The 9,894-nt window shown below is 48.6% G+C and overlaps 1 long non-coding RNA gene, 2 other non-coding genes and 1 pseudogene across 7 annotated transcripts; 1 reads left to right on the top strand and 3 right to left on the bottom strand.

Annotated features, from left to right (window-relative positions):
* Positions 1-1,675: 1,675 nt before the first annotated feature.
* LOC107196372 lies at positions 1,676-7,639 on the bottom strand. Of its 5 annotated transcripts, none has more exons than XR_003043194.1 (7): positions 7,256-7,639; positions 6,726-6,891; positions 5,875-6,066; positions 5,305-5,382; positions 3,769-3,841; positions 2,109-2,292; positions 1,676-2,023 (listed from the first exon to the last, which is right to left on the bottom strand). It is a non-coding gene; the product is annotated as an uncharacterized LOC107196372 (long non-coding RNA). The 5 variants fall into 5 exon arrangements; XR_001517775.2 differs by having other exon boundaries at positions 2,109-2,220; XR_001517777.2 differs by having other exon boundaries at positions 1,676-2,016; positions 2,109-2,220.
* Positions 2,968-3,101, bottom strand: LOC112471359. The gene has a single exon (XR_003043261.1). It is a non-coding gene; the product is annotated as a small nucleolar RNA SNORA71 (small nucleolar RNA).
* Positions 4,598-4,729, bottom strand: LOC112471361. Its single transcript, XR_003043263.1, has one exon. It is a non-coding gene; the product is annotated as a small nucleolar RNA SNORA71 (small nucleolar RNA).
* A 1,545-nt stretch (positions 7,640-9,184) lies between the features above and the next one.
* Positions 9,185-9,746, top strand: LOC102893450 (annotated as a pseudogene).
* Positions 9,747-9,894: the final 148 nt, after the last annotated feature.

Genomic DNA, 9,894 nt, shown 5'->3' with positions numbered 1-9,894 from the left:
TGTTTTCCAGGTTTTCTTTTTTTTCCCTTGGCCCTTCTCTAGCACATAACATGTTTTATATTTTGTTTATGGTACATCTGTCTCAAAAACGGATGTACCGTCAAGGCAGGGATTTGCTCTTTTGCCTTGTTAACCAGTTCCTAGAATTGTGCCTGCACATCACTGAGACTGGGTGTAAATGAAAAGAGCGGCAGGGAAACCAGTCTGGGTGGAGGTTTAGCCGGTGACGGCTTCCTGAAGGAACCGACGCAAGCTGAGTCAGGCGAGCATCTGAAATGGAGGAGGCATTCTAGGCACATAGGCCAGGAAAAGGAGAGCATATTCAGAAACCTGCAGAAGTAGAGTGGCGGGCGCGGGGGTGAGGGTGGGGGTCTGTGGTGGTTGTGGGGAGTGATGCGTGAAATAAAGGTGGACAGGCAGACATGGGCAGTGAGCAGGGCCCTGCACGTCTCCCCTGGAGAATGGGAAGTCTGTGCTGGGGCTGAGGGTCGCATGGGGCAAGGGTGGCAGAGTGCTAGGGAGAGCTATAGGATTGAGGAAGGCAGCCAAGAAAACCCTGAGAGAATAAACAGAATAAAGGCGGGGTGGGTAGTGCAGACACTACTACCAAAAGCTGACCGGAAGCTGCTTTGCAGTGAGAGGGGACGGTCAGTGTTAAAGAAAGAGGTCTGCAAACACCAAGGCAACAACTAACAGTGAAACTTCACTGAAAAGGAAGGAACTCTGGCCAAGTTGGGGGAAATGTGGTCACTTGTCACTAGAGGAGTGGGGTTATGGTTGGCTGAAACTGAGGCAGACAGCAGTTAGAGCAGGCAGGGCGTCTTCGAGAGCATAAATGGTCCCTGGGTAGGAATTAAGGAGAGAGGCAGGTCAGAAAGAAAGATCTCTGCCGGAACTGGCAGGGAGAGAGACCCTCCAGCCCCCAAGGATGCCTCCTGGTGACGGAGGCCATCAAGGTGCTAAATTTATGAAGGTAGGCCTGACCACCTGGTCTCTGCCTCAGCCTAGTCAAGAGGATTTCAATTTCAGTGGAAGAAATGGACAATTAACTCCTCCCTTTCCACCATGGCCTCTGTGTGGAAGGTACCTGACAAATAAGGACAGGGTAACACGAACCCACAGGGTGATAAATGCATGCTTGGCACATAACTGCCATTACTATTCCTAAACACATTTTCTACCTCGTGGTAACAGGAACCCCAACACTTGGCCTTTGCCTACCACATCTTCAGAGTTTTCCCAAGGGCTCCTTGTACACCTCACCCCTGCTCAAAACCAACTCCCTAAATTCACCAGGTGTACTTTCACCCCCAGAGCACAGGACACTCCTGCCTTCCTCGAGGGCTTCAGCCATTTACCTACTCTCCACATCTACCCATTATTATCCTCTTTCCAAAGCCTTGGCCCAAATGTCCCTCAGCTAATAATTCTAACAGTCGTCTTCCATCCCAAACCTGAGCCATCCAGAAGCACTTGGGACTGTTCAACCTGGGTTCAAATTCTTCACCCCATTTCCTATCCTCTAGGTTAGGCCTTAGGAGTGTGCCAAGTGCAAAGACTCAGTGACCGAAAGCTGGAAGATCTGCCCCTGTGACCCGCTTTCTCTATACCCTGCCCCACTGGCACACGGAGGGATTCATTTTAAAAAAGAAGAAAAGAAAAACAAAAACCAAGCAGCAGGACAGTTTCCAGATTTATTGAGGTAGGTGAGAGGAAAATGATACACAGCACAGAAAACTTAAACAAAACTCTTAGTTCTAAAAAGTTATACCGAGAGTAGGCAGGGAGACATGGGGGACACTGGGTGACCTACCCGGATGGAAGGAAACTGGCAGTCCTGGTCCACACGCTCTGTGACACCTGCTGGGAAGGGGCAGAGCCAGCTGAAGTTCCCCAACTCTGAACATAGTCCCCCAGCACTTCCCTTCTGCTTACTCGGATGGAAAAGTCCTTCCTTTCCGCGCTAAGGTAACAGGGATAAGAAGGTCTGGCGATGCGTCATGTGGCAGCAGCACTCTTCACTCTCAAATAAAGGAAAAGGTCCCATGAGGCCAGCAACTTGGAATTTCCACATCGTAGGCCGACTTAACCCCTTGGCGTGGACTCACCATGAGGAGGCCCCTGCAGGGGAGCTGGGACCCAGGTCACCATCTTGATAGGGCCAGTGCCTCCATCCCCTTGGGGCTTCTTCCAACAATCTCCAGATCCAAGACAGCACCCCTAGAGTGATAAAGCCACAGAGCAGGAAATCACAAGTGTTTGGTCTCCGATGTCATCTCATCTTCCTTCAAGCTGGTATCAGGGAGAATGCCCCCCGTTAATCACACATGAGCTGCCAGGTATTTTTCCCACACCAAACTTGGCTCAAAAAAAAAAAAAGTCAATGCTCCCAGAAAAGAGTTAAAATGAACACTGTCTTAAAAGAAAAAAAATTTCAGGGCAACAGAGCAGATGTAATTGGCAGAGAGACAGCCAGAGAGCTTGTTCCCAGGGGCTTCTCCCACTGAGGCTCGCTGCATGGCGGTAGCAGTGAAGGTCACCACCCCAGCAGCCATCCCTCCACACTGTCATTACTTGCCAGCACATCTGTCTCCCCAGGTGCTTGTGCTTACCCCAGCCTCAAAGTTGTCCTTGTGTGGCTCCCTTCCCTGGACTACCTTCCTAGTGCCCACTCTATCCCACTCTTTTAAAGACCTTCCCAGGTCTACCATCTCCAAAAAGTGGCTTCCCTTTGGAAATTTAATGGCAATCACTATAAGCACTTATTCCTTATGCATATTCATTATGCATAATTCACCCTGGCTCCTAACAACCCTGAAGTGTCTAAACCTTGACACAGACATAGCCTGGCTCTGACAATAGGAGGCCATGCTGAGAAAGGTCAAGCTAAAAGGCCTCCTGTCACTGACCCTCACACAGCAGCCCACAATGCCTCAGAATGCAAAGCATTGGCTAGAGAAGCAGGAGTGTGTGAAAGCGTCAGCATTTGAAAGGGACAAGTATAGACCCTCCAAACACGGGAAACTGCTTTCAATAATTCCTCTCCCTGCATTATCAACGACCAGGGCACAGATAGCCCGTGATCTCTTTTGAATGCAGGTGCATAGGAGGGCAAAGAGAGATCCAGGAAGAGAAGCAGGTGTCAAAGGCCTGTGGAACAGGTTGAGTCTGGGAAAACAAACCAGCCAAGCACAAGACCCCAGGAGTGGCCATTCTTCCCTGCGAAAGCTCCATAAAACCTCCCTTGTGCCAAGGGAAATCAGAGAAGTCGCTTCGGGCAAAAACACTGGGAAAATATCAGGGTTGGAAATGCTAGAAATCATGTGTTCTTAAGCACCACAAAAGTCACCTCTATCACAGCTTTGTTTTTCGAATGAAGAAAATAAGTATCTGAATAGGTCACTGGCTGAGAGAGCAGCAGAAAGGGTTCAAACCCAGGGATAGGAGTATCTTATGCCTAGGTGCATCCGCTTTCCATTACATGATTCTGCAGCCAGGGAGGGAGGACAGATACCCCAGAGAGCTCTCATTACCCAAGTGGGACTCTGGAGGCCCCAGCCTGCAGCAGCTGCTAAAGACATGTGAAGAGCCAGATGTGACCTAGGCTGCCTGGGGCTGGGGTGGTGAGCAGACCTGGGGACTCATGCATGCTACCTTCATCTCACCTCTCAGCTCCCTTACATTTTCACCCAAAGCCCCTGGGAATCCACACATGACTCTACTGGATACAAGGAACCAATACTCCATAAAATAAACTAGAGATCTTACCTCAAGGACACCAGGGTCGAGAATGTTCCTGACATGACAACTCCTGTGATGCCTCCGTACACAGTGAACTCATCTGCAACAGACAAGAAGCCACAAATGAGCACCCGATGTCTTTGCCCACATCAGGGCATGGTAGGCATCAGGAAAGAGCTTAGCAGCAGAAAAGATTTGGGCATATCCACCTGTACCCGGGTCTCAATCTCTCTGCCTCCTACTTTTGGACTGTTTCTTATCCCCATTTTCTCCTCCAAAAAAACAGGAATACCAGGGTCATTTTTTTTATTTTTTATTTTTTTAAGAATCACATAGTTCCTGTCTCTTGGAGCCTAAGAATTCCATCACTTTTCTTTCAAGGGTGTCTTCCCTTTACCTCTCCTGCCTGGGCCAGGTTGGAGGAATTTTTATAGGCTTAGGAGCAACTTCTGGGTCTTTTTGCTCAGAAAGCTCTCAGAGAGGGCTTTTCAGATACTGCTTACGGATACTAAGCAGTCTGCCAATGTTCGCTGTCATTATTTCCTGAAAAGACACAAGACTTCCTCATGAAAAGCACAGTAGTTAACTCTAAAGAGACAGAGGATGGTCTATGGCAGAGTGGCCAATGCTGATTAAAGTGTAATCTGTGATAGGCTGAAAAGAATGCCAAGGCCAGGTTTATGAGAAGTACCATGGCTGACCCACAGCAACTATGCTGGGCATCAAGGGGGAACTTAAGCAACACACGTAGCCTGATTCCCAACAGCAGGGGCAGGAAGTGAAAACCTCAGCAATGACTCTAAAGCACATACAGCAGCCCCCAAGGCCTGGATTCCAACGGTGTGTGCAAAGAGAAACTGGGAAAACTCCCAGAACTGGAAGGGGAGGGCGTGGACCCCCCAAACATGGGACAACCCTTTCCACATGTCCCCTGTCTGTATTACCAATGAACAAGACATGTGCAGTGTGATCACTTCTGAATACAGGGTAGAAAAGGACAGAGGGCTTGCTAAAAAAGGGGGCCAACAGCAGAGGCTGCAGCAGTCAGCCCAATTGAGCAAAAAGACCCAGAAGTTGCTTCTAAGCCTGTAAAAATTCCTTCAACCTGGTCCAGGCAAGAGAGGTAAAGGGAAGACACCCATGAAAGAACAGTGATGGAGTTCTTAGGCTCCAAGAGACAGGGACTATGTGATCCTTAAAAAAAATAAAAATAATTTTAAAAAATGGCCCTGGTATTTCTGCTTTTTGGAGGAGAAAATGGGGATAAGAAACAGTCCAAAAGTAGGAGGCAGAGAGATTGAGATCCGGGTACAGGTGCATATGCCAAAATCCTTTCTGCTGACAACATAAAATTTGAAGAAGGGCTGCCTGAGGGCTCTCCGAACCAAACACATAAAGAGGAACCAGGTGTGTTCTCAGAGGTCCCAGAGCGGGTAAAACTGGGGGCCAGGACAAAGCCACCTTATCTCTCCTTTATCTACATCCCAGAGTACATCACGCCCAAGGATTCTGCGTGCACCTTATGGCATGCAAAGCTCCAGATCCCCAGAGAACAGACCTCACCTTGAGAGCACCCTGGTCCAGCCACTTCCTGACAGGATGGAGACAACACTCAAGGGCCCCTCTGCACTGAGCTGCCTCCTGTGCAATAAACGAGAAGCCCTGAATGAGCAACCTAGATGTCACCTGGTCACAACATGTCCTGGCAAGCACATGCAGAGTATCTGGCACAGTAGCTAGTGGCTTCACAAATGTGGGCTATTGTTACTAATCCACAAGGCACACCACTTTCTCATGAACTGGAAAGAACTTTACAGCTCCACGTGGGACAACAGATGTGGCAGAGAGGGCTTTTCAGATCATCTTCTGTGCAAACTCTGATGAAATTGTAGAGGTTCTGGAAGCTGGATCTTAAACAGGATGTGGAATCCAGAACAGGTTTGGGAGTGTGTGGCACCAGACAGACAATGCCTGGCATAAATGGGGAGGGCAGTAGGGCAGAAGCACCTGAGGCTGCATGTGGAAAATCCTCCCCTGGTGTACTGGGCTCCATCTCATGCCAAGGGGCCTCCAATGAATAACGGCCAATAGGAAGAACAATTCCAAGAAGAGAAAACATAGAAGTGCCCTCACCTCTTCTGGCTGGCTGGCTCACAAGCAGTCTTTCCCTGATCATCCGCACGTGATGAGCCATGCCACCTTACAAGGATTCATGTCCCCTTCTCTTGGCTCCTTTTATGCATTTGATCCACAGCTTCTGAACACTGGGCACCTGCCAGGCACTGAGGCTAAGGCGAGGCAAGACTCGGACACTGACATCAAGATCTGAGCAGAGAGAAGCAAAAAGACAAGAAAACCAACAATTCCACAAAGTATGGTTAATACCCTCATCTCAAGCCACATCACACCAGGAACCCTGCACACTAAAGACCTGGACAAGAGAGAGAAGGGAGGTAGAAATGGCTTCCTGGAGGGAAGCCCTTGGTGAGAAATAACCTAATAATTGGCTCTGCAACCAGCCCATAGCTCCTTGAGACACAGGCCAAGTTTTATCCTCTTTTTTAAAAAGCCTCATAGAAATCACCCCATGTTAACAACCTGTTATCCATCCAGGAAGGGCAAAGCTGCCCAGCCAAGGCCAGGAGCCTGAGCACTATCATCACTTCATGTAAAGGCTCCATCTCCCCTTATCAAGAGAGTCCACAGAAAGACCAACTTTTGGTAAAAATGCCTCATTTGTTCATTCCTCCCACATATATGTACTGAGTATCTACTATATGCCCAGCACTGTGGGTTCAAAAATAAAGTTAAACACAGACAAGGCCTCTGTCTTCCCAGAGCTCTTGTAGTTCCCCTACCTGAAGCAGAGTGAAGACAAGAGAATGAAGCAACCCACAATTATACGCTAAGGAGAAGCTGAGTCAGGATCTGAACTCAGGCCACAAGCCCCCAAGTTCAAAGTGATCAGGAGCAGCAGCACTCACCCAGGAGACTGCCTCAGCCCCTGGACACAGTGGGGGAGCATCCAGCAGTGCAGAGCAGGGTCCTGCAGGAGAGGAGGGGGCGGGCGCCGGCTGGTGCGGAGCACACAAGCAAAGTCTTCCGAGAGAGAATTGTCATCTGTCTCCAAGAGCCACAAAGTCACAAAGCCTAGGCAGGGAAAAGCACCGGGAAGCGGCTTTAGTGCAGAACAGGGCGTGGGATCCAGACTCTGGGGCCCTGGGAGCGTCCATGAATTTAAATCTCAGCCAAACGGTCTGTAAAATGGAGGTTTTACACTTTCCTTTAAAGGTTATTGAGAGGAAACGACTAAACGGTCATAAGGACACTTTATAGGCAACCGACGAGTGGCTTTAGGGATTAAATGCCGAGTGTCAGAGGTGGTGGTGGGGACAGTGAAAATCAGAAGCCCTTAAGCCTGGGGCCCACGCGTCGCCGGACCCATTTCTGGCCGTGAGCTGCCTCAAGGATACCCCGCGGGGTGGGTGCGGTTGGGGATTGGACGCCCGCTGACCTGAGGGCCCTTTCTCGGACACGAACCCGAGGGGTCCACACCCGGCAGAGGAGGCGGTCCCGCAACCAGGAATCGGGCCTGGGCTCGGAGCTGACCTCCGGCCTGATCTTCCTGCTTCCTTGGAACCTCAGTTTCTCCTCTCGTCGGGGGCAGGTGGACGCAGCACCAGCCTTGGAGGCCGCCGGGGGTACCAGTGCGGCGCGGCCCGGCAGCGACTGACCTGGGGCGTCAGGGCTGGAGACGGCGGGGTCAGAGTGGGGGACGGCGCGGGAAGGCGCGGGATGGTTCAGGGGCACTCCTTCGGTGACACAAGACCGGGATACGCCTTCCACCTGCTTAGCGTCGGCGGAAACGCACCGGGAGCACCGGCTGCAGCTAGAGTGGCGTCTCGCCGGGCTGAACGCGCGCAAGCGGTCCCTTAGTGCCTCCTAGCGTAGTGGAGCTGCAACTCTGACAACCAAGTATCCAAGCTTCCTTCCATTCTTTCATCCATCCATCCATTTATCTAGAAAACATTTATGGAACACCAGCTTCCTCACCCATTCATCCATCCACCCACCCACCCACCTACCCATCCAAACATTCACCTTTTCATCAATCTGTTCATCTCGACTCCCATTCATCCAGAAAACTGAGCAGCTACTTCACATCACGGATAGGGCCAAGCGTTGGAAATATAATAAGGAAGAAAGATATAGTCCCTGATTTTGTGGATTATAGTCTACAGGGGATAATAAACAAATGAGCCAGCATATATAATAATTAAAAAACATGACAAGTGCTACAAAAAAGGGGGGGCACTGATGTAAAAATCAATGAAATAACTGAGCAGAAACTAAAATGGCAGAAAATGAGCATAACTATATCTAGAGCAACACAGGCAAAATATTTTTCATAATAAGAAAGGGGACATAGTATGGTCAGAGCAGAGAGTAAAATGTTAGAGAACAATATATTTGACTTTTTGCCCATAACATTTAAAATTTAGGTAAAATAAACACATTTCCAGAAAATACTTAACAATATTACCTTAAAGAAAAATAGAAAACTTGAATCATTTTAAAACACTTTAAAGAATGGAATCAGTTAGCAATCTTTCCACGAAGAAAACATCATATCGAGGTGTCTTTATAGGTAAGTTCTACAAAGATTTTCAGCCATATACAGTCTCCCAGAAAATAGAAAAAGGGAACGATTCTCGGTTCACATAATAACCATGAACCCAAAATAGACAAGTCGATTTGAAAAAAGTAATTTACAGGCCATTTTACTTGTGAATGTAGACATAAACATCTCAAATAAACATTGGCAAATTTCAGGTGGAAGCAGTCTTGGTCAATGGTGACAGGTGGATGGAGGACTCAGCTCAGATTCCTCTACCTTCAGGCTTCTCCTTCCGTTCACGGCTGTTGCAGATTTCCCACCCACCACCTTTCTGGGCCAGGCCTGCTGGGTGAGCTCACGCAGGAAGGAGCTAGGTGTTGGCCAGACATCCCCCAGCACCAGCAAACCACAGAGACCCTGAGCGGAGACTGTGCATGCCCAATACCTTCCAATGAACTATGAGATGAGAAACCTTCCAGATGGGTGACTCTTCCCAGAGCTACAAAAGAGTGGAAGTGCCTATCCTTTGGCCCGAAAAGTAACTTTGAGAATTGAGAGCTTGAGAGTCAAAGGTTGAGTTCAGGGCTGCATTTCTCAGAAAGCCTCCCTATTTCTTGCAAACCTTTCTCTTGTTCTAATGAAACTTTGCGAGTTTCACTGCCATGGGTTTAATTATCTTCTGCCTGACCTCATGAAGCATGGGGTAAAAAATTTCCCCAAAGTGTTGCCCTTCAGTGATAGTCACAGGATCTCTATTAGAAAGACCAATTAAAAATTATAATGGGGCTTCCTCTTCCTGTAAGTGGCCTGAGGTGACCTCTGAAAATGGTTCACTATTCACTTGACCCAGAAACTCCCACAAAATCATGCAAATCAAGAGATTCAAATCTCCGTGTTTGCTTTAAGAACAAACTGCCCAAGCCATCAAGGGTATGCATATCTGAAAAGCCTCCAAGTATCTGAAGGATGTCACTTTACAGAAGCAATGTGTGCCATTCCATCATTACAACTGTGGAGTTGGTAGGTATGCCCAGGCCAAACAATGGGGCTGGACACAGGGTCAATGGCCTAAAAAGAGTGCTGAATTTTTGCTCCACATGCTTAAAAATGCAGAGTAATGCTGGACGTAAGGGTTTAGATGTAGACTATCTGATCATTGAGTACATCCAGGTGAAAAAAGTTCCTGAGATGCAGCACAGAACTTACAGAGCTTGTGGGTGGGTAAACTCATACCTGAGCTCTCCCTGTCACATTGAGATGATCCTTACTGAGAAAGAGCAGATTGTTCCTAAACCAGAAGAAGAGGTTGCACAGAAGAAAAAGATATCCCTGAAGAAACTGAAGAAACAAAGACTTATGGCCCAGGAGTAGATTTAGCATCAAATAAATACTAATAAAAGTTAAAAAAGATAAGAAGGAGGAGAAGGAGAAGGAGGAGGAGGAGCAGGAGGAGGAGGAGCGGGAGGAGGAGGAGCAGGAGGAGGAGTGGGAGGAGGAGCAGGAGGAGGAGGAGCAGGAGGAGGAGCGGGAGGAAG

The sequence above is a fragment of the Pteropus alecto genome, unplaced genomic scaffold (genome assembly GCF_000325575.1).
Source record: "Pteropus alecto unplaced genomic scaffold, ASM32557v1 scaffold45, whole genome shotgun sequence".
NCBI lineage: Eukaryota > Metazoa > Chordata > Mammalia > Chiroptera > Pteropodidae > Pteropus > Pteropus alecto.
The sequence above is the reverse complement of the archived record's forward strand: the minus strand, read 5'-3'. Positions and strand labels throughout refer to the sequence as shown.